This window comes from Notamacropus eugenii, chromosome 7 (assembly GCF_028372415.1).
Source record: "Notamacropus eugenii isolate mMacEug1 chromosome 7, mMacEug1.pri_v2, whole genome shotgun sequence".
NCBI classification, from domain to species: domain Eukaryota; kingdom Metazoa; phylum Chordata; class Mammalia; order Diprotodontia; family Macropodidae; genus Notamacropus; species Notamacropus eugenii.
Window position 1 is genome coordinate 42,426,628 of NC_092878.1, and position 27,807 is coordinate 42,454,434.

A 27,807-nucleotide genomic window follows, 5' to 3' on the forward strand; every position below is an offset into this window, starting at 1 on the left:
AAATTTAAGACCTAAGAAGATAAAAGATGTTAAATAACTTTGATTATGTAAAATTAAAAAAAAGTTTTTTTCCAAACAAATCCAATGCATCCAAAATTATAAGGAAAGCTGAAAACTTGGAAAATTTTTTCAGCAAGTATCTCTATCTCTTGCTCAAATATTTCTTAAATTATATTTCTCAAATTTATAAATAGCTGAGTCAAATTTCAAAAAATGCAAGTCATTCCTCAATTGATAAATGGTCAAAGGATATGAACAGGCATTAATAGTTGCTCACCTCTGAAACAAAGTGAGGAAGGTACAATTTTTAAGAACTTTCCTGAAGTGATCACAGAAAGCAAAATACATATTTTTTATTACAAGAAATTGAAATGATATAACAAGCAAAAATTAATGTAGTCAAAATTAAAAGGAAAGCAAGGAATGGGGGGGAAGGATATTTTAGCAAGTTTCCTGTTAAAAGCCTTACTTCTTCAATATATAGGAAACTGAGCCAAATGTATAAAAAAATAAGCCATTCCTCAGTTTATATGAACATGAACAGTCAGTTTTCAAAAGAGGAAATCAAAATTATCAATACTCACTCGAAAAAATACTCTTTATTGATTAGAGAAATGCAAATTAAAGCAACTCTGAGCTATCACCTCAAACCTATGAGATTGTCTTTAAAGACAGAAAAAAGAAAATTATAAATGCTAGATGGGATATGGAAAAATTAAGATTCCAATGCATTGTTGTTGGATTTGCAAACGAATGCGATCATTCTGTACAACAATTTGGAACTTTTTTTCAAAGGGCTGTAAAAGTGTGCATGCTCTTTAACTCAGAAACACCACTGCAAATACTCTGTATCCCAAATATGTAAAAGACAAGGGAAAAGGGTCTATACGTATTAAAAAAAAAATCTATGTATAGCAGCTCTTTTTGTAGTGGTAAAGAATTGGAAATTGAGGAGATGCCCATTAATAAGGCAATGATTGAACAATTTGTGGTATATGATTGTGATGAAATACTATTGAACTATAAAAAATGATGAGCAAGATGATTTTGGAAAAAAGCCTGGGGAATCTTATACAAACTGATTCAAAGGTACATTAGCAGAACCATGATGTTGTGTACAGTAACAATAATGGTTTGAGGATGATCAGCTGTGAAAACCTTAGCTATTCTTATCAATACTCCTATCCAAGACAATTCTAAAGTACTCATGATTAAAAATGCTATCCACCTCCAGAGAGACAACTGATAAACAGAGTACAGAATGAAGCATACTTTGTTTCACTTTATTTTTCTTTATTTATTCTTTTCCTCTCTTTTGCCCCTCATCCTTCCTTGAGAAGGCAAATAATATCACTTTGATTTCCTATGTGAAGTCATGCAAAACATGTATATATATATACATATATATACATATATATACATATATATGTATATATATATATATATTTTTAATTTGGCATCTTATTTTTTCCAATTAAATCTAAAACAGTTTTTAATATTTTTAAATTTGAATTCTAAATTCTCTCCTTCCCTCTTTACTCTCTCCACCTCATTGAGAAAACAAGCAATCTGATGGAAGTTATACATGTGCAATCATGTCAAACATATTTTCATATTAGTCATGTTGTGAAGGAAAACAGACAAGAAAACCCAAGAACAATAAAGAAAGTAAAGAATAGGTACTCTTTGATCTGCATTTAGACTCCATCAGTTCTTTCTCTGTAGATGGACAGCATTTTTCACCGTAAGTTCATCAGAATTGTCTTTGATCATTGTGTTGGTGAGAACAACTAAGTCATTCAGAGTTGATCATCATAAAATATTGCTGCTAGGGTATAAAATGTTCTTCTGGTTCTTTTCATTTCCCTTTGTATCAGTTGTTACAAGCCTTTCCAGGTTTTTCTGAGAGCATCTTAATTGCCATTTCTTTCAGCACAATTATATTCCATTAAAACTATATGCAATAAATTGTTCAGTCATTCCCCAATTGATGCACATCTCTTCAATTTCCAATTTTTGTTATCACTAGGGGGAAATAACAGTTAGAAATATTTGTGTGTGTATATCTGTGTGTGTGTGTATGTGTGTATCCTTTTCCTTTTTTATCTTTTTGGAATACAGACCTAGTAGTAATAATATGTGATTATAGGATATGCATGATTTTATAGCACTTTGACCATAGTTCCAAATATCTCTCCAGAGTGGTGAATCAATATAAAACTTCAACAATGGTGCTTTAGTGTCTCAGTTTTCTCATATATTCTCCAACATTCATCATTTTCCTTTTCTGTCATGTTAGTCAATCTCACAGGTGTGGGGTGGTAGCTCAGAGTTGTTTTAATTTGCATTTTTCTAAACAATGGTTATTTAGAGCATTTTTTGTATGAATATAGATAGCTTTGACTGTGTACTCATATGCTTTGACTATTCATCAATTGAAGAATTGCTCTTATTTCTATAAATTTTACTCAGTTCTCTATATATTAGAAAATGAGGTTTTTATCAGTGAAATTTGTTGTAATTTTCCAACAGTTACGATTATTACATATTTTCTTCCTTTATATATTCCCTTCTCTCTCTCTCTCTCTCTCTCTCTCTCTCTCTCTCTCTCTCTCTCTCTCTCTCTCTCTCTCTCTCTCTCTCTCTCTGTCTCTCTCTCTCTCTCTCTCTTTCTCTGTGTGTGTGTCTCTCTCTCTCTGTCTCTCTCTCTCCCTCTCCGTCTCTCCTTTCACCCTGTCCATTCTCAAAAGTGTTTTACTTCTTACCTCCCCCAATTTGACCTCCCTTCTATCAGCCACCTTTCCCCCATCCCCTTTTATCTCCTTTTATCTTCCTATTTTATTTTATGGTAAGATAGATTTCTATACCCAACTGAGTATGTATGTTATTCCCTGTTTGAATGAATTCTGATGTGAGTAAGGTTCATACACTCACCCTCACCTCCCCCATCTTCCCCTTCACCATAAAATCTCTTTCTTGCCTCTCTTTTGTCATATAATTTACCTGTTCAACCTCTCTTTTTCCCCTTCTCCCAGTGCATTCCTTTCTCACTCCTTATTTCTTTTATAAATAATCATCCCATCATTCTCAACTCACACCTGTGCCCTCTGTCTATGCGTACTTCTTCCAACTGCACTAATAGTGAGGAAATTTTTTAGGAGTTCAAAATATCACTTTCCCATGTAGGAATATAAACAGTAACCTTATTTAATCTTATGATGTCTCTTTCCTATTTGCCTTTTTATGTTTTTGTTTTGGAGTCTTATTTGAAAGTTGAATTTTATATCCAGCTCTGGTACTTTTATCAAGAATGCTTGAAAATCCTCTATTTCACTGAATATCCATGTTTTCCTCTGAAGCATTATACTCAGTTTTACTGGATGGGTGATTCTTGGTTGTAAAACTAGCTCTTCTGTTCTGTGGGATATCATATCTCTATCTCTCTGATCCTTTGTTGTAGAAACTACAAGCTCTCATGTGATTGTGACTGTGGCTCCCCAGTATTTGAATTGCTCCTTTTTGCCTGCTTGAATTATTTTCTCCTTGACGTAAGTGCTCTGGAAATTAGAGTTTTCATTTTGGGATCTCCTTCAAGAAGTGATCTGTGGCTTATTTCAATTTCTTTTTTTATCCTCTGGTCATAGAATGTAACAGCACTTTTCCTTGATAATTTCTTTGAGGATGATATTTAAGCTCTTTTTTTGATAATGGTTTTCAAATAATCTAATAATTCATAAATTATCTCTATTTTTCAAGTTAGTTTTTTGGAGATATTTCACAATTTGTTCTATTTTTTCATTCTTTTGGCTTTGCTTCATTGTTTCTTGGAGTCATTTGCTTCATTAGTCATTAGTCATTATCTTGCCCCATTCCAATTTTTAAGAAATTATTTTTTTCAGTGAAGTTTTGTACCTCCTTTTTCACTTGTCAAATTCTATTTCATGAGGAGTTCTTTGCTTCGATGAATTTTTGTCCCTCTTTTTCCATTGGCCAAGTGTACTTTTTAAGAAAGTCTTCTCTTCAGTGAATTTTTGTATGTCATTTTCCATTTGCTGAATTCTGCCTTCCAAGTCATTCTGGTCTTCATTGGATTTTTGAGCCTGTTTTACAATTTGGCCTATTCTGTTGTTTAAGGTATTATTTTCTTCAGTAAATTTGTGCCTTCTTTACCAAGTTGTTGACTCATTTTTCATGATTTTCTTGCATCACATTAATTTCTCTTTCCAATTTTTCCTCTACCTCTTCTACTTGCTTTTAAAAATTCTTTTTGAGCTCTTCCATGACTTAAGACAAATTTATATTCTTCTATGAGTCCTCAAATGTAACAGTTTTGACTTTGTTATCTTCTTCTGTGTTTATGTTTTGACATTCCCTGACACCATCATAACTTTCTATGGTCAGGTTCTTTTTGTGCTGTTTGCTCATTTTTCCAACCTATTTCTCAACTTTTAACTCGGTGCCTAAATGGGGCTCTGCTACTGGACTGGAGGTGTGTTTACTATTCTCATGGCCTGTGTTCTAGTGAAGCACTCTTTTCCACTCCAGAACGTTGACCAGGATACCAGCTCCCTTGCAGTCATAAAATCTGATGTGCTAGTGTTCCTCTTTGCCCTGGAACTGAGACCCAAATCCAAGAACTGACAATGCAACAGAGTCTTGTCCCTGGCACCAGTCAAGGGACCCCTGTAATCTGCTTACCAGTTCTCTGAACTCCTTACTAACTGTAGTCTGAGGATTGAAAACCACCACTGCTGCCATGAAGTTACCTCAAAGACCTACTGCTCTTTCCTGAGGGTTACCCTCTGTGGACTGCACTATACTCTCACACTGATGCAACAGACCATTCTTGCCAACCTTGTAGGTTGGCTGGAGCTAAAATATTGTCTCACTGTATTGCTTTTTAGGTTCTGCCACTCCAGAATTTGTTTTGAGGCATTATTTAAAGTTATTGAAAAAAGTTTTGGAGAGACCTCAGGCAGGTCCCTGTCTATTCTCTATCATCTTGGCTTGAAACTTATTTTTTTAACATTAAGTTTTTTTTTAATGTGATTGGGAAATATTTAGCAAAAAAAAATAAAAGTACATATAAATATACATACATACATATAGTATACTTAAAAAAACCTCTCCTCAGGGGCAGTGCTTCCTCATTTTAATGGAAAACAGTGTTCCATCACATTTTATTGTTCTATATATATTGTTGCAATCATTAGGTATATAATTTTCATGATTCTATTTACTTTACTATGAATAAGTTCATGCGTCTTTCCTTGAGCCTGCAAATTCTTCATATTTGCTATTTCTAATAGCATAGTAATACCCCATCGAATCCCTGTACCATAATTGGTTTAGCTATGCCCCAATTGAGTCCTACACTAAATTACTAGAAGAAAATTGAATATCAAGGAAAAAACAAGAGAAATGAGCTCATTATTATCAAGCACTACTATTGAAAGTAAAACATGCTAGGGCATTCTGCTCTTTTAAAGTCTCCATAGATACTGAGACATGAAGGCATAAATACATTTCTAAGTGGAATGCTTTGCTCTGGACCTCGTGAAAACCCAGAGTAGTGAATCTTCTCCTCAAAGTGTTCCTGAAGAGTGTCTTCTGATGACCCCCTGGAAAGGAGAGAAGAAAAGACATACTTAAAGAATAAAAGGCATAGGTCTAAGGGAGCCTAGTATGAGAGAACAAAAGTACAGTCTAGGGGCTGTCCTGACCTGGAAAAGTAATATTTGGTGTAGCATTAAGGTCTTGGGATCCTGCTGGAATTGGAGGAACGTAGTGTTAGAAGTTGAAGCTGCCAAAAGTTCAAGTTTTGCTTGATTAACTCTGTGTTACAAATGTGAAGTACTTCATTTATAAGAGCTATGAATCCATCAGACATCAAACAGAATTAGGACAGATTCTGGAAGAGGAAAGTAAGATGGGTTTTGACATATAGTATATAGTTAAGAAATGATTAAGTTATTTTTTATTAATTATCATTTTATTAATTAATTATATTGTACTTGTTTTACCTTTTGAAGTTAATCGATACTTATACTGAGTTTGAGGTACAGAATTCTTAAAAATCCTCTGAAATATTACAAAATGGGATATGAGAAAAACAAGGATAGGACTTCTTTTCTGGATTTGGTGATCCAGGATCCCAATTTTGGAGGCAGAACAAGGGTGTACCAATAATTCCTACCCACCAGTAATTCCTGGAGAACTGGTGTTGGAGAAATTGATGGTGTGACTGTGCTTAAAAGGCTTTCTCTTCTCTATCTTCTAAAACCTCATGCAATCTGACTTTCTCCTTCATCATTAAACTTTAACTGCTCTCTCTGAAATATTTGATATCTTAATTGTTAAATAAAATGACCTTTTCTCATTCCTCATCCTTCTTGACCTCTACAAAATTTGACACCACTGACCACCATCATTTCTTGCATAAAATCACTCCACTGGATTTTTGTGATGCATACCACTTTCAGTTCTCTTATCTCTCTAACTGCTTCTTCTTGGTCTCCTTTGATGACTTTTCATCCATGTCAGATTCCACTCTCTGTAGGTAAAACCCAAAGATATTGATGGACCTATTTTTACTTTAACCTCTTCAGGTTATTTTACCAGATCTATCCAGAAGATTTCACAATCTACATATCCATTCCTTGTCTCTCCCCTTACATCCAGTTTCATATCATCAACTACCTATAACATATTTCAAACTAGATTTCTCATAAATGTTCCCCAAATAATTCATAATCCTTCTTCCAAGCTTCTCTATTTCTGTTGAAGAGATACTTCTAATTAGCAACTTTTCTGCCATCTTCAAGTCTTCACTCATACTTCCTCTTTGTATCTTAGAAATTGCCAAATCTTTTTTCTATGTCATAACTCATATCTATTCCTTTCTCTTTTTCACATAGCCAACACCTATGTTCAGGGTCTCATGTGTTCTCACCTGCATTATTACAGTAGTTTCCTGATTTGTGTACTTGCCTCAAATATCTCTCCATTCCAAACCATCTTCCCAATGATTTCCAGGGTGATTTTCCTAAAACTGTCACTCTTCTATGCCCTCCCCCCCAATAAACTCCCTTGACTTAATATGATAACTATTTGGTGCTTACCAATCTTCGCAATGCAGAACCACCCTGTCTTCTAGTCAAATTTCACTTTACTTGACTCCAGGATCTCTATAGTCCAGTCATATCGATTTTCTTTTCACTTCTCATACACAGCACACCATCCTTCATGCCTTTTTTTATAGTGTCTGTTTCCTACACTTGGAATTTTTCCCTTTGCATATCTGCCTCTTAGAATTAATGCTGTCTTTTAAGGAACAGTTCAAACACCACCTTATGCATGAGACCTTTTCTGTACCTCCAGTTTCACATGCTTAGTTCTGAAAATACAAAAGTAGGCAAAAATATTATTCTTGCCCTCAAATAACTAAAATTCTAATAAAGGAGAAAATAAGGAAACAAACATTTAAAAGGTCACCAGCCTCACTTTCCCCTCCTCAGTCATCTGTATCCAGTGACCATCAGGATGACTGCAGAAGACCCAGGTTGTAATGGGAGACCTTGGCTTCTTCAGGTACTATTTAGAGTGAGATACAGATAAGTTATATATAGGTTAACTATGAAATAATTAAAAAGACAGCACTAGTATTGAGAGGGGTTGGGAAAGACTTCTTGTAAAAGATATGATTTTAGTTGGTAATAGAAGGGAGCCAAGGAAGCCAGCTAAATGGAAAAGAGGAGGAAAAGAATTCCAAATTTGAAGGATAGACCAAGAGAAAGCCCAAAAATGAGAGATAGGGTATCTTGTTTGTTGGAACAGTCAACAGCCAGAAGTTTAGTGTCATTAGACTGAAGAGAATGTTGTGAGAAATAAGATAAAAGAAGACCAGAAAAGTACATAGAAGTTAGGCTTGTTCTGAATGGCAAACAGAATGTTATATTTGATCATAGAAGTGATAAGAGCCACTGGAATTTAATGAATGGGGGGTTGACATAGTCTGACCTGGGCTTTAGGAAAATCATTTTGGTAGCTGAGTGGAAGATAGACTGGAGTGAGGAGAAACTTCAGCAGATACTCCATCAGTCTATTTCAAAAGTCCAAGTGTGAGGTGTTGCAAGTTTTCATCAGAGGTGGCATAGTGTCAGAAGAGAGAAGGGAACGTATTTGGGAGATGAAACGAAGGTGAAATTGTCAGGCCTTGGTAATAGACTGGACGTGGCAGGTGAGAGAGAGTGAGGAGTTGAAGATGCCTGGAGGACTAGGAGGATAATCTTGCCTTCTACAGTAATAGGTAAGGAAGGAGGAGTGAGTGGGTTTATGAAGAAAGATAATGAGGTCAGTCTTAGTCATTTTGAGTTTAAGATATCAATTGAACATCCAAGTTGAAATGTCTGAAAGGTAGTTAGAGGTACAAGATTGAAGTTTAGCAGAAATTGGGGCTGGATGGATAGATATGAGAATCAATAGCATAGAAATTTAGAAAAAAAAATTGAAAATGAGGGGTTTGATACACATTGAGCGTAAGGAAAAAAATGTTATTTGCTATTCCCTCTAGAATGTCATGGACAGAAAAAATATTTTTGACCCTTCTATTTGTCTATAATATTATATATAAAATCACAGATGTAGTACTGGAAGGAATCTTAAGGGACAAATTTCAACTCCTTCATTTTACAGATAAGGAACCTGAGACACAAAGTGGCTAAACAACTAGAGTCATACAGATAGTAAGGACCAGAACTGGGGTTTGAATCAGGTCATTTATATAATGGTTTTCAGTTTTGATCATGACCCTCTATCAGGTAAAACAAAGTACATTTATGTATTTACCGATTATATACACATATTACTGTACTAATAATTCTGATATACCGAGGGATTATATCTATGATTTATTTGGTATAGAGACCTCCTAGGTGCGGAAGCTCTTTCTATCAAAGCAGGTCAACACCTTCTCTGTGATTGGCAATCACAGAGAGGTGCTTTGAATTCTGAGAGGTTAAGCAGTTTGCTCAGAGTTATATTGGCTGCAATACGTCAGAGGTAGGATGTCAGCCTAGGTCTTCCCGGGTCCAAGGACAGTTTTCTATCTGCCAGTAATAATTATGTATATTATAAAACTTACAGAAAGAAATAAAAAGGAAAGAGAAATATGAGAAATAATATTTGATCCTTGGATGAGTAGAGATTCACTGGAGTTTTCACAAAGAAGGGAGTTATAGCGTCATAACTGAGCTTTAGGAAAATAATTTGGCATTTGTGTAGAAAATGGATTAGAGTGACAAATTTTGAAGCAGAAAGACCCACTAGGAGAATATTGCAATACTCCAGGTGAGTGGAGGTAAGGAAGGAAGGAAGAAAGCATTTGTTAAGCATCTACAATGTGTCAGTTACTGTGCTAAGAGATATGTGTGTGTATATATACATATGTACATATATATGTAAAATACATATGTAGACAGACAGGCAAACATAGAGACAGAAAGACAGAGAGAGAGACAGAGACACACAGAAAGAGGCAGATAGAGACAGACAGAAATATACATGCACACATATATACACATGCATACATCTATGCACATATATAGATATGTGGGCATATGTGTATGAGTATATATGTGTGTATTTGTGTGTATATACACATGCACATACATGCATATAAACATACATATACCCACATACATCAATGCATATATCTGTGTATGTGAACCTATTTGTATGTGTGTATACACATATGTACACACATACATACACACATATACACATATATATTCTCATATGATCCTCACAATAACCCTGGGAGATGGATGTTGTTCCTGAGAGGTGATAAGGCCTGAATAATGAACAGAAGAGACGAATAGGAGATATATGGTAGTAGAAAAGGCTAGTTTTGTCATATGATTGGAAAGAGCATCTTTACAGGTGTCTCTGGGAGAACTTCCCTCATCACTATACCCTCCTACACCTTTTCACAGAAAGATTTGTTAGACACACTGCAGGACAGCCTCTTTACTCTGAGCAGAGACTGGTAAAAAAGAGGCTGCCCTCTGGGGATAAGTCAGAGCTTCTGATTTGTGTGCCCAGGAATGAGGTAGGTTACAACTCCCTTGAGAAGTTAGTAGCTTGAAAAGTGAAGGGAGAAAGCGGAATTTGGAAATGAGCAATAGAGGTAGATGTGGTTTTGTTGGAGATAAGCCCCATGATTGACAATCCAAGGCAGGGTTGGATTTGATCTGTCAACCACCCTCAGATTGTTTGATCACACACCCTGGCCCACTTTTGATTCCAATGCTCCTTAATATCAGCATGACCTTGAATCAATCAGGAAGCATTTATTAGACTTCTATTCTGTGCCACACTATGCTATATATGATGGAGATTCAAAAACAAAAATGAGACAGTCCTTGCCCTCAAGAGCAAATTTATAAAAATAAATTCATATAAATAAAATACTGGGTAACTTTGGAAAGAGAGCATTAGCAGCCGAAGAAAACAGTAAAGATCTCAGGTAGGCAACAGTCTTTGAGACCAGCTTTAAAGGAAACATGTCTAAAATAGAACTCATTATTATTCCTTTACCAGTTATCTTCAAAACCTGCCTATTTCTGTCAAAGACATCACCGTTCTTCCAGTAATCCAAGTTTATATTTTCAATTCACCATTTCTCTCCAGCCTCTTTTCAAGTCTTGTCAATTCTACCACCACAATGTCTCTCATTCATCCATTTCTTCACTTTGTTTCTTCATTGGTGATGTGAGAAGGTTGAACTAAATGACTTATTTCTAAAATATAACTGGGAATGTTTAACCGGAAAAGGGAACACTTGGGGTGATGGGGCTTGATAGCTGTCTTAAAGTATTTTATAGAATGTCACCTGAAAAAGAGAGACAGAGGTCAAAAAAGATTGACCTCAAATCTAGGAAGACCCAAGTTCATGTTCTAACTATAAAATGCTGACCTGTATTGATAGAGGAAAATATTTTACTCAGGAGTTCCCTATACCAATGAAATCGCAGGTTCATTTCCGATTTCTGTCACAGGTGAAGAGTTTAGAATGTTCTATTAGATACCAAAGGCCAGAAGTAGGAGCAGTGAATAGAAGAGGAAAATTTAAGCTTATTAGAAGGGAGGAAATATCTAGAATCAAAGTGATCCCAAATGTAATGGACTGCTTTGAAAAGTAATGTTTCCCCCACTGAAGACCTTAAAATCTAGATGATCACTTGTTTGATTTTTGGTTGAGGGGATTGTTTTGAAGCATCGATGGTACCAGATTGTCACTAAGATCTCCTTGAACTCTGAAAATCTGTGATCCCATAAAAATAAGATTCTTGAAATCCATAAAAATTCTAGTGCTATTTGAAATTTTTTAGCCATCTATATAATCACAAAGGTGTATTCTACTATATAAAACGACTTGTAAAAGTCCTCCTGTTCCCTTATCATGTTTTTATCAAGAATGCCCTTGATGCATGCATAGATTCTTCTCATAAAGATTTTTTTTTTATAGAGATGGGAAAGCGGACTTACAGGTCAGCAGTTACTAAAGTCATTTCAGTCACATTTATTGTCTTTTCTTTGGGAGAAGATGGGTCTTGATCTTTTAGAATCTTTAGTTATAATTCTTTATTGGAGATGTCTTGACAACTGATCTGTAAATACTTTCAAAATTAAATCATTTGTAGCACAAATTTCCTCTGTGTGCTTGGCCACTTTTTTGGTTTGTCAGTGTTTGGAATTTCTGGTTTGGAAATGGAAACTAATGATGAATGTAACTCATTTGAAACTTATAGTCTTAATATGTGATTAGGATACCAAGAAGTTAAAATGTTCACAGTGCCAGCCTATGGCAGGATTTGAACTCAGATGACTGCAAGGGCTGAGCTCTAGCCACTGCACTATACTGCCACTCTATATAAGAAAACCTTGTTTCAAATCCTGACTGTACGCACACTAATTATATAACCATGACTGAGCCATTTAACTTCTTAATACCTCCAAGCATCTCTCTAAGGCTATACATAATAGACTAATTCCCTTTCCATGCCTGGAATCCCCTGTATTCAGGAAATCACCAACCTGCTTCTCCCCCCAAAAACATCAAAACTGAAACTCAAGGTGACCTGTATGTGCCGTGTATGTAGTAAGTGTATTAATTGCAGAGAGATGTTGCTGTTGTTTTGATGTGAATTTTCTGAAGATTCCAGGAGCTCTTTTAGTTCTCATAATATAGATAGACTTACTTAAGAATGGTTATTGATGCAAAACGGACTCTATCTATACCCCAGGCAGTTGCCTTTGCCATTGTTAATGTTGAACAGAATAGAATTAATATTCAGAGTAGTATTAATTTTCTGACATCATTGATGACCTGTGTTAAAAGAGATGATGACACCAATAAAATGTACAGAAAATATTTGATTAAATTTGATTTTGATTAAGGGTCCGAGCTTTCTTTAAAAATCCCATGAAAAGAAAGGATAACCAATATTAAACGTTAATGCATCCAACTGGTATGTCATATAACTTGGAATACCTTCTTTTCCTCATCAAACTACCAAGTCGACTCCTGTTGATCATTTATTACACAACTTTAATGCCAACCACTAAGAAACCTCTGTTGATCAGAAACTCTTACCTCATATAACATATTTTGATCTCTTGCATTTCTTTTATTTCTACTATGTTACAGTTATCCAAATTGTTAACTTCCCTTTACATCCTCTCCCCAATTCTCCATCCTACTCATTGTTGGTTGTGTTTGTCTTTTGTTCTTGAAGAGGACCATGACATCAAGATGATGACATGACTTGCAGTTGACTCTGATTTGAGTGAGGGCTGTGCAAGGTCACCAACTTCACTTTCTTCTACTGAGTCATCTGGGTTCACTGGCCTGATATTCATCAGGGTGACTGGAGATAGTCCAAGATGCAATGTGAGACCCTGGACCTTTCAGGCTGAGGTCTTATAGCATTCTCTCTTTGAGTGAGATACACCTATTCAATTCTTCTTTAAGAAGGGGCTCAAGGGATGGTCCCTTTAACAAAAAAAAAAAAAATAAAACTGAGAGAAGACCCTCAGAGTTCCTGGGTAAAAGAGAAACAGCTACTGCTACTCATTATGGTATAATTGAGGGGTGGGGAAGAAAGAAGGCTGTATTTGAAGCCAGAGGACCTGGATTTAAACTCCAGGTCTTCTTCTTAGCCATATCATTTTCTCCTGGGGTAACTAGGTGATGCAGTGGAAAGAGCATCAGTGCAGGAGTCAGGAGGACCTGAGTTCAAATCTCACCTCGGATACTTGACCCTCACTAGCTGTGTGACCTTGGGCAAGTCACTTAACCCCAATTGCCTCATCCCGGGTCATCTCCAGTCATTCTGATGAATATCTGGTCACTGGATTCAGATGCCTCTGGAGGGGAAGTGAGGCTGGTGACCTGCACAGCCTTCCCTCACTCAAAACAAAGTCAAGTGCAAGTCATGTCATCATTTCTCTGATGGCATGGTCTTCTTCAACAAAGAAAGATGAACGCACACCATTTTCCCCAATATATTTTATTTCATTAAATATTTCCCAGTTACATGTACAAAGATAACATTCATTTTAAAAAATTTTGAATTCCAGAATCTCTCCCTCTCTCTGACCCCTCCTTCCTCCTTTAAAAGGCAAGCAATTTGAAATCTTTTATACATGTGAAGTCATGCAAAACATTTCCACATTGGCCATGTTGCAAAAGGAAAGCACCCTTTCCCAAAAACCACCTTCCTAACCCAAATTTAAAGATAGTAGGCTTCAGTCTGCATTGAGAGGGCATCAGTTCTGTCTTTGGAATTGCATGGGATTTCTTATCGTGGGTTCTTTGGAATTTTATTGAATAACTGTCTTGATGAGAGTAGCTAAACCTTTCATAATGGATCATACTTAAAATATCACTGTTATTGTGTACAGTGTTCTCCCAGTTTTGCTCACTTCATTTGCTCACTTCACAAGTTCACATAACTCTTCCCAGGTTTTTCTAAAACCATTCTACTCCTCATTTCTTATGGCTCAATATTATTACATCAAAATCATATACCACAATTTGTTCATCCATTTCCCAATCTATGGGCATCTCAATTGCCAATTCTTTGCCACCACATAAAAGCTTCTTTCTATAAATACTTTGTGCATATAGGTTGTTTTGCTTTTTTTATCCCTTTGGGATACAGAGCTACTAGTGGTATTGCTGTTTGTGGCTGCTATTCAGTCATTTCAGTCTTGACAAATTCCTTGTGACCTCATTTGACCTTTTTTTAAAAATTTATTTATTTTCAACTTTCAACATTCACTTTCTATCATCCCCCCCCCATACTCTTTCCTTCTATTTACCTGTAGGGCAAAATAAATTTCTGTACCTCATTGCCTATATATCTTATTTCTTAGCTGCATGTAAAAACAATTTCTAACTTTCATTTTTAAAGCATTGAGTTCCACATTCTCTCCCTTCCCCCTATTCATTCACCCTTATTGAGAAGACAAGCAATTTGCTATAGGTTAAACATGTGTAGTCCTGCAAAATGCAGTAATAACAGTAATGTAAAAAAAATAACTATGTTTCCCTCTATTCTGTCCCACCTTCCATTTATTCTGTTCTCTCCTTTGATCTGTCCCTCTACCAAAGTGTTTGCTTCTGATTACCCCTTCTTCCAATCTGCCATCCCTTTTATTATTTCCCCCCTCTCTTATCCACTTTCCCCTTGCTTTCCTGTAGGGTAAGATAAAATTCCATACCCAATTGAGTATGTATATTTTCCCCCCTGAAGCCAAATCCAATGAAAGGAAGACTCACTTATTCCCCCTCTTCTTCCCCTTCTTCCCCTCCATTGTAAAAGCTCTTTCTTGCCTCTTTTATGTGGGAGGATTTAATATTCTCTACCTCTCCCTTTCTCTTTCTCTGAGTACATTTCTCTCAACACTTAATTTTCTCTTTTAGATATCATTCCTTCATATTCATCTCACCTTATACCCCTGCTCTCACTCTGTATACACACACACACACACACACACACACACACACACACACACACACACATACACACACACACATTCCCTCCAACTATCCTAATACTGAGAAAAGTCTCATAAATTATAAATATCATCTTTCCACTTAGGAATGTAAACAGTTTACCTTTAATAAGTTCTTTATGGTATCTCTTCCATAAGCAGTTACCTTTTCATGATTCTCTTGATCCTTGTATTTGAAAGTCAAATTTTCTATTCAGTTCTGGTCTTTTCAACAAGAATACTTGGAAGTCCTTTATTTCATTGAGGTTACATTTTGTTCCCCCTGAAGTATGATACTCAGTTTTCCTGGGTAGGTGATTGTTAGTTTTAATCCTATCTCCTTTGACCTCTGGAATATCATGTTCCAAGCCCTTTAATCCCTTAGTATAGAAGTTGCCAGATCCTGTGTTATCCTGATTGTATTTCCACAATACTTGAATTTTTTCTTTCTGACTGCTTGTAATATTTTCTCCTAGACTTGGGAACTCTGGAATTTGGCTGCAATATTTCTAGGAGTTTTTCTTTTGGGATCTCTTTCTGGAGGTGATCAATATATTCTTTCCATTTCTATTTTACCCTCTGGTTCTAGAATATCAGGACAGTTTTCCTTAACAGTTTCTTGAAAGATGATATGTAGGCTCTTTTTTTGATCATGGCTTTCAGCTAGTCCACTAATTTTTAAATTATCTCTCCTGGATCTATTTTCCAGATTACCTGTTTTTTTCTAATGAGATACTTCACATTGTCTTCTATTTTTCTCATTCTTTTAGTTTTGTTTTATAATTTCTTGATTTCTCATAAGTCATTAGTTTCCATTTGCTCCATTCTAATCTCTAAGAAATTATTTTCTTCAGTGAGATTTTGGACCTCTTTTTCCCTTTGGTCCATTCTGCTTTTTAAGGCATTCTGCTCCTCATTGGTCTTTTGGATCTCTTTTGCCATTTTGGTTAGTTTAATTTCAAAGGTGTTATTTTCTTCTGCGTTTTGGTGTTTCCTTTATCAAGCTAGTGACTTGTTTTTCTTGATTTTCTTGCATCACTCTCATTTCTCTTCCCAATTGTTCCTCTTCTTCTCTGACTTAATTTTCAAAATCCTTTTTGAGCACTTCCACGGCCTGAGACCACTGTATGTTTTTCTTGGAGGCTTTGAATGCAGGAGCTTTGGTTTTGTTGTCTTTTTGTTGTCTGCTTGTACGTTTTGATCATCCTCGTCACCAATGAAGTAAGAAAATACCGTTTCCCTGAGAATGCAAGAATCTATAGTCTATTTCTTCCCCCCCCCCTTTTGCTCATTTTCCCAGTCAATTACTTAACTTTTGAGCTCTTTATTAAGTGTAGGGCTCCAGAAGCAGCCTCTAATTTAGCAGTGTCTGCCATTGCCTTGGGGCTAGGGCCAGGGTTTGGACCAGGGTTTGGGTCATACATTGTTCCCTTTTGTGCCAGATGAGATGTTCTTCCCACTGCCCTTTGAAGCTCTCTTTGGTATTTGTGCGTTGAGAAATCAGGAAGCTACAGCAGCCACTAGAGATTCAGTCCCCTAAGGCTTGCTCCATCTCTGTCCATTCCTGCAATTGGACATGGCCCATGTTGCACTGTGTTCTGCTCCCAGCCCAGTGCACTAGACCCTTCTTGTTGAACTTTCAGATTGTATTGGGCTGGAAATTTATTTCAGTCTGTCCTTTTGTGGACATATGTTTAGTATAATTTTTTACAGATTTTTGAGGGGTTTGAGGAGAGAGACCTAGAATGTCCCAGCTTGGTTCCACCCCTCACATTTGAGCTTTCCTTGACAAGTGTATTAGTTTCCATTTCCTTCTGCAGCTCACTTTACAGATGTGGAAACTGAGACAAATAGGGTTAAGTGAATTTCCAAGGGTCTAGGAAGTGTTTGAGGCTGCATTTGAACACCAGAAATTGAATCTTCCTACCTCCAGACTTGGAAATCTATCCACAGTGCCACCTAGCTGCCCAGTGATATTGTTAGCTTCATCATTTTAAACCAAGTCATTTTACCTCAATATACCTCAGCATCCTTATCTCATAAATGGAGAAAATGGAATAGATTCTTGGTAAGATCCCCTCTAGCTATAGATCCTTTGATTCTTTTCTCCTGGCTGCAGCTTATTAGCTCATTCTTGAAGCCCTCTGGTTTTCCTCATTTGTAATATGACCTCTAAGGTTCCATCTATTTCTCAGATCCTATTACTCTGCTAAGTTGCACAATCTGTCCATACAGTGGCTATATCTAATTTACTTATATATTTATCTTTCTCTCCTAGCAGTGTTCTCCACATGAAGGAATGCTTGGATTGAATTGAAAAAAAAATTGGACCTCAAAAATCTATGCAGTCCTTTAAATTTGAAGGGATTTTAATCATATTTCTCAGTATAATACTTCACTTTCCCAGTTCTGTCTTTTCCTTTCACAATCCTTATCTTCTTTACATACATACATACATCATATTTACTAGAGTTCTTTCAATCACAGTTTCCCATGGAAATCAAATTAAAAAACAAGAGGCAAGAACTGGTGAAATGTTTTAGGAATTCTTGAGGAAGGTTAGAATACTTCCTGTTCCTTCATGTTCTTTACTGATTTCTTCCATAAATTTCCTTCATATTTTCAGCCTGATTTCTTTTAGATCTATTTATATGTATTTGTCCAGGTTAGGACCTGAATTTTAATTTAAAAGAGGTTATTTGTGGACTTGAAAAAATAACACCAAAAACAACAACTCACTTGTATCTGCTACTTTATAATACAGCTCTTTTCTTACAATCCTTATCATTTTGTGGAAGTGGAAAGACTGAGAGACAGAAATGTTGTTAGTTACTGAAGGAAGTCAAAGAGTTAGTAAATAATAATACTACTTGAACACATGTCCTTGTTCTGAAATAAAAGTGCTCTTGATTTCTATCCTAGTTTTGTCAGAATGACCTCATCCTTTTACCATTAAGTCTGTTGTTCAGTCAACTTTCAGTCATACTCAACTTTTCGTAACCTCATTTAGGATTTTCTTGGCAAAGATAAAGATGTGCTTTGCCATTTCCTTTTTCAGATTGCTTTACACATAAGGAAACTGAAGCAGAGAGGGTTAAGTGACTTGCCTAGGGTCATCCAGCTTGTAAATGTTTGAGGCTAGATCTGAACTAAGGAAGATAAATTTTCTGCCATTAGTTGTCCCATAAAGGAAATTCTTATATACATAAATCCTTGTGGCATTGAAATTATGTACTATCTGAAGAGAACAATTATTTTATTGTTTGTTCTTCAATTGCTACCGAGGATTGATATGACTTAAAATATATAGTAATCTCCACATAATCTTGAATGTAAACAATTAGGATGTTTGAATGACTAAATTTTTTTATTTAATTTCCAGACAAAAATTGTGACATTTTCAATGAACAATCACTCTCACACATTGAAATACTTAAAAATACCTTTTAATTAAAATTTAATTGAGTCCTCACCATGATGAGGCAAGTATGCTAAGTATATTGGGGCATATGAAGTTGTTTTAGCTAGTTGGGCAGATGGCATCTAAATATTTGGCAAGTTTAAATACAAGTATACATGTATGAAATAACAATTCAAAGACAAATATAGGCTACCACTTAATTCGTTAACAAATTAATGATGCTAATTAAATTAAAACAAAGGGGAGCGTTTGGAAACAGAGGGGGCAGGATAGAACAATGGAAAGCCTATTGGACTGAGAATCAGAGGACCTGGTTTGCATTCTAACTCTGCCATTGACTACCTGTGTGACTTAAAGCAAATAAATCATTTCATCTCTTTGGATCCTCTCAGTAATTATGTTTCCTCCTCTGTGAGATAATATTAAAGGTTCCATTCCATTCTAAATCTGGCATCTCACGATTTGCATCTATGGAGAGATTACTTGCATTGACGAAATCACAGATAATTCATAGTATCAAATACTCTAGATTACATTAGGTTATGTGTGGTTGATTTTACTGTGTTTAAATTCTTTGGAAATCAGCAGTCATGTACAGTACATCAAATTGCTTCTGTGCGAAAATGTACAAGTCAGTTTCCTTACTCACTAACCACATGGTACAAAGTAAATCTTAGTTAACTGAAATTCAACATTCAAATCAATAAACTTTAATGAAGTAACTGCTAAGAGCAAGACTCTGCACGAGATGCTGGGAATACGAGGTTAAAAATTACTCAAAGGGGCCCATATTTATAAGAGAACATGATATTATAAGGCCATCTAGTCCAACCCCCTTCATTTTTACAGATTAAAATGAGCACAAGAGAGTCTAATTTGCATTAGGGTTTGTAGGTCTGGAGATGGTAGGTGGCTGTGGCATGATATGAACCTAGACTCCAAATTCACTGTTTTTTCCATTATCATGCTATACCTATACTGAAGATCCTTAAAATCTACCTAGGGGTTAAGAAAGTTATAATACAGGGAATCTCAAAAATCTTAGGTTTTAAGATTTTGTCCCTAAGTCCCTTAGTCTTCGAGACTAAGACTTTTTAGCTATATTATATCACTGTTAAGTATAATACAAAATAGGGAATCATGAAAGCAACAGAGAATCAGAGGGAAATGGTCCAGGAATGTTTGAGAAGGGATGTAACATATCACTGACTATTCTGAGTAAATGCGAGCTTTCCTTTTCCTAACTTTAAGACGGGAAGATTGAACTAAATTTCTAAGAATTCTTCTATCTCTCATGCTGTGTAATCCTATAAGGACATTTTCAGTTGTTTCTTTGATATCTTTTCTACAGGATAAAGAATATATTTGTGGCATATAAAACTAACTTGATGTCCAATTTTTCATAAACCCTCTTTTCTGTTCCACAGAGGCAGCTAGGTGTCCCAGCAGGATTGTTGGGCATGGAGACAGGGAGTGCAAAACCTGCCTCAGATTGTTTCTTAGTGACTTTGAGCAAATAACAACATCTGCTTGCCTCAGTTTCCTCACTGTAAAATAAGGATAATAGTGGTACCTACATTCTAGGGTTACTATGAGTATCGAATGAGATAATATTTGCAACTTGCTTGTCATAGTGCCTTGCACATAGCAGGAGCTATATACATATTATTTTTATTGCTACCAATAATTATCCCCTGTTTTCCTTCCCTTGATCACTTTCAAGATGACCTTTAACACTGTTTTTAAAGTTCCTCTTGAAGAAAAATTTCCATGAAAACATAACCCAAAAGTCAAAGAAAGAGAGACCAATACAGGATTTCTTTTAAGCTCAAAGCCTGATACTGATTAGGCCTCTTGACTGATTTTCTTGTATTCCTACCCTGGTTTCTTTTAGGCACTGGCCATGTGGGCCAAGACTTCTTTTCATGGTTCATCTCATTCACCTGAATCTCCCCAGTCTAATGAATATTTATCACATTTTTATAGACTTCCTGAGAGGGAGAGTCTCACTTTCCTAAATAAGCCATCCCAATGTATCTGACCTTCACTATCCTCATTCCTCTAAATGTAGTTTAGAATCTTTTGTTCTGTAGCTTAATCTCATTTCCTCTCTCTCTCTATCATTTGAGAGAACTAGAAACAATTGACTATTGTCACCCAAATAATGCTTTCCTATTCTTGAAGACTTCTAATAAGTAATTCATTAGGCTTCTCTTTTCTAGGCTAAAAATTATATTTCCTTTAATTTAATCTCTTAGATTTTTCCTCTGTTTCTATATTTTGGGGTCCTTTGAGGTTAGAGATTATACCTCATTCCTTTTAGAATAGCATTATTGGAGGTAATTCATATTTAGTAGCTACCCGATAAATATTTGTTAAATTGAATTAAACCCTTCATCACCATATCCAATCATCTTTATTGCTTTTTCTTCCACCATTTTCTACCTCTAACTTAGGATAAACAGAAGTCCCCCCCCACCCAAAAAAAAAAAACATTCACACAGGAAAGCTTCCATGCTTAATAATGGTTTTGAAGTCATATTAACAAACCAAAGGGAAGACAGGTAAACATAGTTTTTAGATGACTGCACTTATGTATTAGGTTCTACCCCCTGAGGTATACTAGTGGTTAGCCTCCTGAAACAGGAAAGAGAAGTTGGAAAATAAGAAGAAAAACAATTATGAAATACATGTACGTAAGAGTAGAACACCCTGTTTATAGCAGAACAAAATGAACAAGCTGCAAATGCTAAAATGTGCCATGGGACAGTTGGGAGTGAGGCAAAAATAAGAGAAGGAAGGGATTCCATTAATACACTCACATTGGTTGAAGGAAAAGTCCTAACCTCTTACATTGCCAAACAAAACAAGAATCTTACATCCAGAAACAACTGTGGGAACATCCTTCCTCTGACTGCATCTATGACCTTGAGTAGTTTACACAAAAAAGTGGGATATTTTTCTCTCCATCACCCCCTGGAGACCATTCCATGAAATAGCTAGTGCTGCCTCCTCAGGAGGCTAGTTTTCAGCTACTTATAAAGGAGCAAGCAGGCAGATGAATAAGTATGAAAGACAAGAAAGTCGACCTTGGGCTAATGGATGAAAAATGTCTACGTCTTCTAAAACTGAGATCTTAAAGCTACATTCCTCATTCTCCCCTAGTTCCCATGTATCATTCATCCCTTTTCCCTTTGTTCAAGTGAATAGATATCAAAAGTATTACAATCGAACAAATTAACAAAAGTTTTTGAAAGAGGGCATATGTGAAAAATGAGGACAATAATCTTTATAAAAAAAGTCATTTAATTTTAGTTTGGGGCCACTGCTTATTTGGCATCTGTGAGAGTTTTATCAGCAAGGAAAACTGTTCATGATGCTAGGCAACTGGTATATTATTCTAGAACTTGCCTTACTGAATAGGAAGCAAATCCTATTAAAGACTCACAAAAAGCTTAAAATAGACACTTTTACTGTACTCTTTTTTTTTTTTTTTTTTTTACAGAAAGCAAGAATGGCTTAATAGATAGAGGACTGGCCTTAGAATAAGAAGTCCTGGAATCAGGTATTGTTTCTGCTAACATGGTAAATATGTGATCAAAGCTGTCACCTACCGTCAGAGCACTAGGATGTTGTCATAAGATGACAAGTTAAAACATCAGTCTAAATGTTGGGAGTTCTATAAGAAGAGTTCCTCACTCCTATAAAATTATAGTTGTTATATCCAAAGATTCACCCTAAAATACCACTACTTGGTCTATTTACAAAAATAATTAGAGGAAAAGAAAAAGAACCTATACATCCTATAGTCACTCTTTTCGTGGTAGCAAAGAACTGGAAATTGTAGGAATGTCCATCAGTAGGCAATGGCTGAACAAGTTGTGGTACATGATTGTGGTGGAATACTGCTGTGCTCTAATAAATGATAAGTTCAGTGATTTTAGAAAAAAACATGGAAAGACTTGCATGAAATAATGAAGAGTTAAATGAACAGGACCAAGAGAACATGATCTACAGTAACAGCAATGTTGTTTTAAGAATGACTTTAAGCAAATAAGTCATTTTGACTATTAAAAATACCTAAATTAATATAAAGGACACTATCTGCATCCAGAGAAAGAACTGATAAATAGAGGTATGTATAAAATGTGTATGTATATGTGTGTACGCATATACATGTGTGTATGCATATACATGTGTGTATATGTGTGTATACATATACATATATCTATGTATTTTTACAGATTTGTGTCTAATGGTAGCCATCTCTAGGTCTCTAGGGTTGGGGGGAGGGAAGAACATAAAAACGTTATATATTTAAAAGGAATAGCAAGTTGCGCATAATAGATTTGCAGTTTTGTTGCAACTATCTTTTTAAAAAATTGTACCACATTAGGTAAATGTTTATTTCATAAAATAAATAAAATAAAATTACAGTTGCCCTTGAAATAATTTCTAAATATATTTTTAAATCCCTTGCCCCTTACTCTGAAATATGACATTTTAAGAAGTACACATGCAAATGCAAATATATATATATATATATGGAAGGGAATACAGAAGAGATTGATAATTATCATCTGAGCTATATACATATCCCCATTTTCAATCTATACTATATGGGTCTACTGGTAAATCTGAAAGTGAGAAGTTCTGTCACTAGCTTCTCCTCACAACTTGACACTCCCTTAGTAAAATAGTAAAAATTCAATTCAGAGTTTCCAAAATAAACTGTTCCCATTCCTCCTATCAGATCAAACTTGCATACATGGTAGAATAAGTAAGTGCAGATTTCTAACTACATGGGGTGGTGATAAATACTTGCATGAGTTTACTAAGGAATATTAGGAAATCTCATTTACCAAAGATCTTCTATATACTTTCTTGGAATAAATATACAAAATCCTTCCTTGGGATGCAAAGATTCATTGGATGAACTTTTGAAGGCCTGTTTCACTGTATGCCAGAAATATATGAGAAAGATAATATGGACATTTGTGAATAAAATTTAAAAATATAGAATTACTGAAGTTTAGATTTAAAAGAGTCCTGAGTGGCCCTCTAATCTGACCTATACCCTAAAAAGAAACTTACTGCAAAATATCCAACAAGGGCTCATCCAAACTCTGTTTGAAGACCTCCAAATGGGAGAATCCCACAATTTCCTGAGACTGTTCATTATTGTGAATAAAGTATTCTGATTTCAAACTTTAATTTATCTCCTTATAAGTTCCATCCACTATTCCTGATTCTGTCTTCTGGCACAAAGCAGAATAAGTTTAATCCTTCTACTACACAACAGCCCTTCATTGACTGTAAGTCATCTATTATGCCCTCCCTCAATCCTCTCTTTTCAAGGTCATAATCCCAATTTATTTTAATCAGTTTTCATGAGGCATGAACTCAAGATCTTTCACCATCACAGTTGTCCTCCTATGTATGATCTCCAGCTTATCAATAGCCTTCTGAAACTACAGTTCCCTGAGTTGAACACAATACTTCATATATGATTTGACCAGGGCACAAACCATAAGAAGTATCATAACAGTGCATAATATAAAGCACAAAATTAGTTAGAATGAATTAAAATATAATGAACATAACTAAATGGAAATATGTTGGTTACAAGATTTGGATAGCATGAAAAAGGAAAGGTATGCTAACATATGTGAATTTATACATTTAGTATCTATGCATATAATGTGTCTTTGACCACTATTTCTTCTTGAAGGTGATACTGTTTGGACAAAGTTTAGATGTTCTAATCCAGGACAAAGCTAGATTAGTCTAGTGATTCAGATTCAAGAATTAAAATGAAATGAAACACACATAGACCACAAAATGCAACAAGAACAACTTTACTTAAAATTAAGAAATTTGAAAAATAAAACTTCTGAAATTAGAAGAATATGAATGCAGTTTAAAAAATACAGACACATCTTTAAAACTTTTCTCCTATATTTTAACCCCTTATTCCTTTCCATGGCCATGGATTATTCAAGCTGAAAAGATCTCAGTTGACTTCCTCCTTTTAGATTTTCAGCAAGATGAAATGACTTGCTTGAGGTCAGTAGGATAAGTGGTAACTAGGGCAAATAGCCCTTAAGGACTTCTATGTTAAATCTAGTCTCTAATTCTTGAAACTTCAGTTCTCCTTTGGAGGGAAAGGCAAAGGATGAAAAGAGAGTCCATTCTATCACGCTTAGTGGATACATATCTTTCTAGCACTTATGTGATCTATGTCTATGCTTTATGGAAAATATTTAAATAAATTCTATATAGAAAATTTAAGGTGTTACGTGGCAGCTTTCCATCAAGTTATTTTTATCAACAACTTAGATGAAATTAGATGAAATGCTTGTCTATATGTCAGTGAAGAAAATAGAGAGGGAACACTAATTTGTTGAATGAGAATGCAACTCCACTTTTTAAGAGGACACAGACGAAACTAGAGTGTGTCCATCTAAAGAAGGGTTATCAGAATCATGGAGAGATTGAAAACTTTTACATCACATAATCAGTTAGAGGAACTGTGAGTGCTTAGCTTAGAGAAGAAAAGACTTAGGGGGAGGATGCAGTTCTGGTCTTCAAATATTTGAGGGGTTGTTATATGGAATTGGGATTAGAGTAGATTTCCATTAGAAGGCAAATCTAAGAATAAGGGACAGTGTTGGAGTCAATAAAAGGATACTTTTCTAGCAGTTCAAGCTAGTTCAGAAATGGAATGTGCTGGTTTAAGATACAATAAATTCACCTTCACTGGTTGTCTTCTGTCAAGGGCTCAGTTATTATTTGTTAGGGATGTTGAAGATGGTATCCAAGTTTTGAAAAAGGATTAGACTAGACAGAGTTTCTTAAACTGTGAGTCATGACCCCATATGGGGTTATGAAAAATCTGGCAAGAGTAAAAGGTTTCTGAACATGCAATGACCAAAAATAATTAAAAACCAAATACATAATAAATCTGAAGTGTTTCTGGCACTGGTTGCCCATGTTCCCTCACACAACTTCTCTGTAGCTTTGGTTCTGAACACAAAACATGCATAGTTTGCACTGCACATGCCCTCAGGCCACACAATGCCAATGAAAACTGCCAAAATGAAAAAGGGTAGTTAGTGGAAAAAAGTTTAAGAAGCTCTGGTCTAGATGATTTCTGAAGTTCTTTCCAACTTAGATATTTTTGTGAATACATAGAGAGTGAGCTGAATTTGAAATCATAAAAAACGAGTCCAAATCCTAGCTTTACCATGAAAAATCTGCATAAGTTTGAGGAATTAGTTCTCTGAACTAATTTCCTCCTCACCTGGGAAAATGGGTAAATAATAGGTAAAAATGGATAATATTTCTCAGGGCTACTGCGAGGATTAAATTCCTCTCTGTCTCTGTCTCTCTGTCTCGGTCTCTGTCTCTGTCTCTGTCTCTCTCTCTCTCTCTCTGTATACATGTGTGTGTATAAATTAATACATCATCATCATAATCAAGCATCATCAATTCATCTTTACCTTCTTCTGTCTCCTCCTCCTCGTTGTCCTAGAGAACAGAACAAGGGATTTAGAATCAAAAGAGGAATAATGAGAATGAGCTGCAAAAAGGCAAAGGCTTTATGCAGAAAAAAATTCTTAACAATTAGAGTCATCCAGAACTGGTATCATTTCCCCTTGAGAAGTGGTGGATTTTGCCTCCTTACTGGTATTCAAGAAAAGGCTAGGCAACAACATATCAGGAATAATGATAATAATTTTAATCATAATAAATATGGTCATGATGATTATAATAGCTCACCTTTATGTAACACTTTAAAGTTTACAAATCATTTTGCATGTACTATCTCATTTAATGCCCACAACAGTTCTTTGTGGTAGCTGCTCATGGAAAGTTAGGTGGTATTATATATAGACTGCTGAACTTGTAGTCAGGAAGACTTGAGATCACACCCTTATTTTGTCTCAGACCCTTAGCTGTGTGATCCCAAATTCACTTAATTTCTCCCAGGCTCCATTTCCTCATCTGCAAAATGGACCTAATGATAACACCTACCTCCTAGGGTTGTTAGGATCAAATGAGGTAATATAGGTAAAGTGCTTGTCAACTATAAAGCTTTCTTTAAAAGTTAGCTGCTATTATTATTATTAACATCATTATCACTGTTCTTACAAATGAGAAAAATGAATTTGACAGAAGCAAAATGATTTGCCTAGGGTCACACAGCTAGTGAACGTCTAAAGCAGAATTCAGAATCAGACCTTTCTGACTCCTAGTTCAATGCTCCATCTCCTAGGCCACCTAGCTTCACTTCATATGGGCTCTTTTCATGGATGGATTGGACTAAACAACAGCGGAGTTCCCTTCTACTTCTCAAATTCTATGACTCAATGATGAAGTTGAATCTAAGACCTTCTATGAGGGCTACAATTTGGAATTTGTTTCAATGACTCTAGGAATGAAAATTTCTCTGGAGAATTTTACAGTGATTCAGTACAAAGCAACATAACTTTGTTAGGCATATTTAAAGGAGTCTGTGTAATTTAACTAGAGACCTTCCAAGGCTGGGATCAAGGAAAAGGAAGAAAAGAGAAAAGAGCGACAAAAGAATGACAGTAAGAGTAGTACTTCATCTTTCCCCCACAAAAATAATCAAGGCAATTGCTACCATTTTCAAGAGAGGATGGTATATATATACATAAAGGCACACTAAAAATGTTGCCAGTGCCTTATAAATGATGATCTTTGTATTATAACAGGAGGAGGAAGAGTATTATGTGAGGTTTCTCCTAATGCATAGTTACATTGAGATCTCATTATCAATCCATGCATCAGAGTAGTTTAGGGTTTCTAAGAAGTCTAGGGATTTTACACTGATAGAAAATGTCTTCCTGAAGTTATTCTTATTGGTTTTCCATCTTTGATATCACAGAAAAGGAGATAGCTAGTCTATATACCCTTAGGTATGGGAGATGGGAGATGGGAGATGGGAGATTGTAGAATAGAAGGCTTCACTAACAGAAGACTAAAGATTCATGAAAAAGAATTTGGTTTGAAGTAAGAAAAGATACATGTCTAGGATCAAGACAGTTTTTCATAAGAAAGATTAGACTCACTAAATCAGAGATTTTGTTTTCTACTTTTTTTAACTACATTATGCTATGTATAAATTTCTTCATCTATAAAATTGAGAAGTTGCACTAGATAAATTCTCTCTTTTTGTCCTACTTCCACATCATATGATTATGAAAAAGAAAGTAATGAAATAGCAGATTTAAAGCTATAAATGATATTTGTGTTCATCTAGAACTTGCTCTCATTTTATAAAAGAGGAAACAGAGATG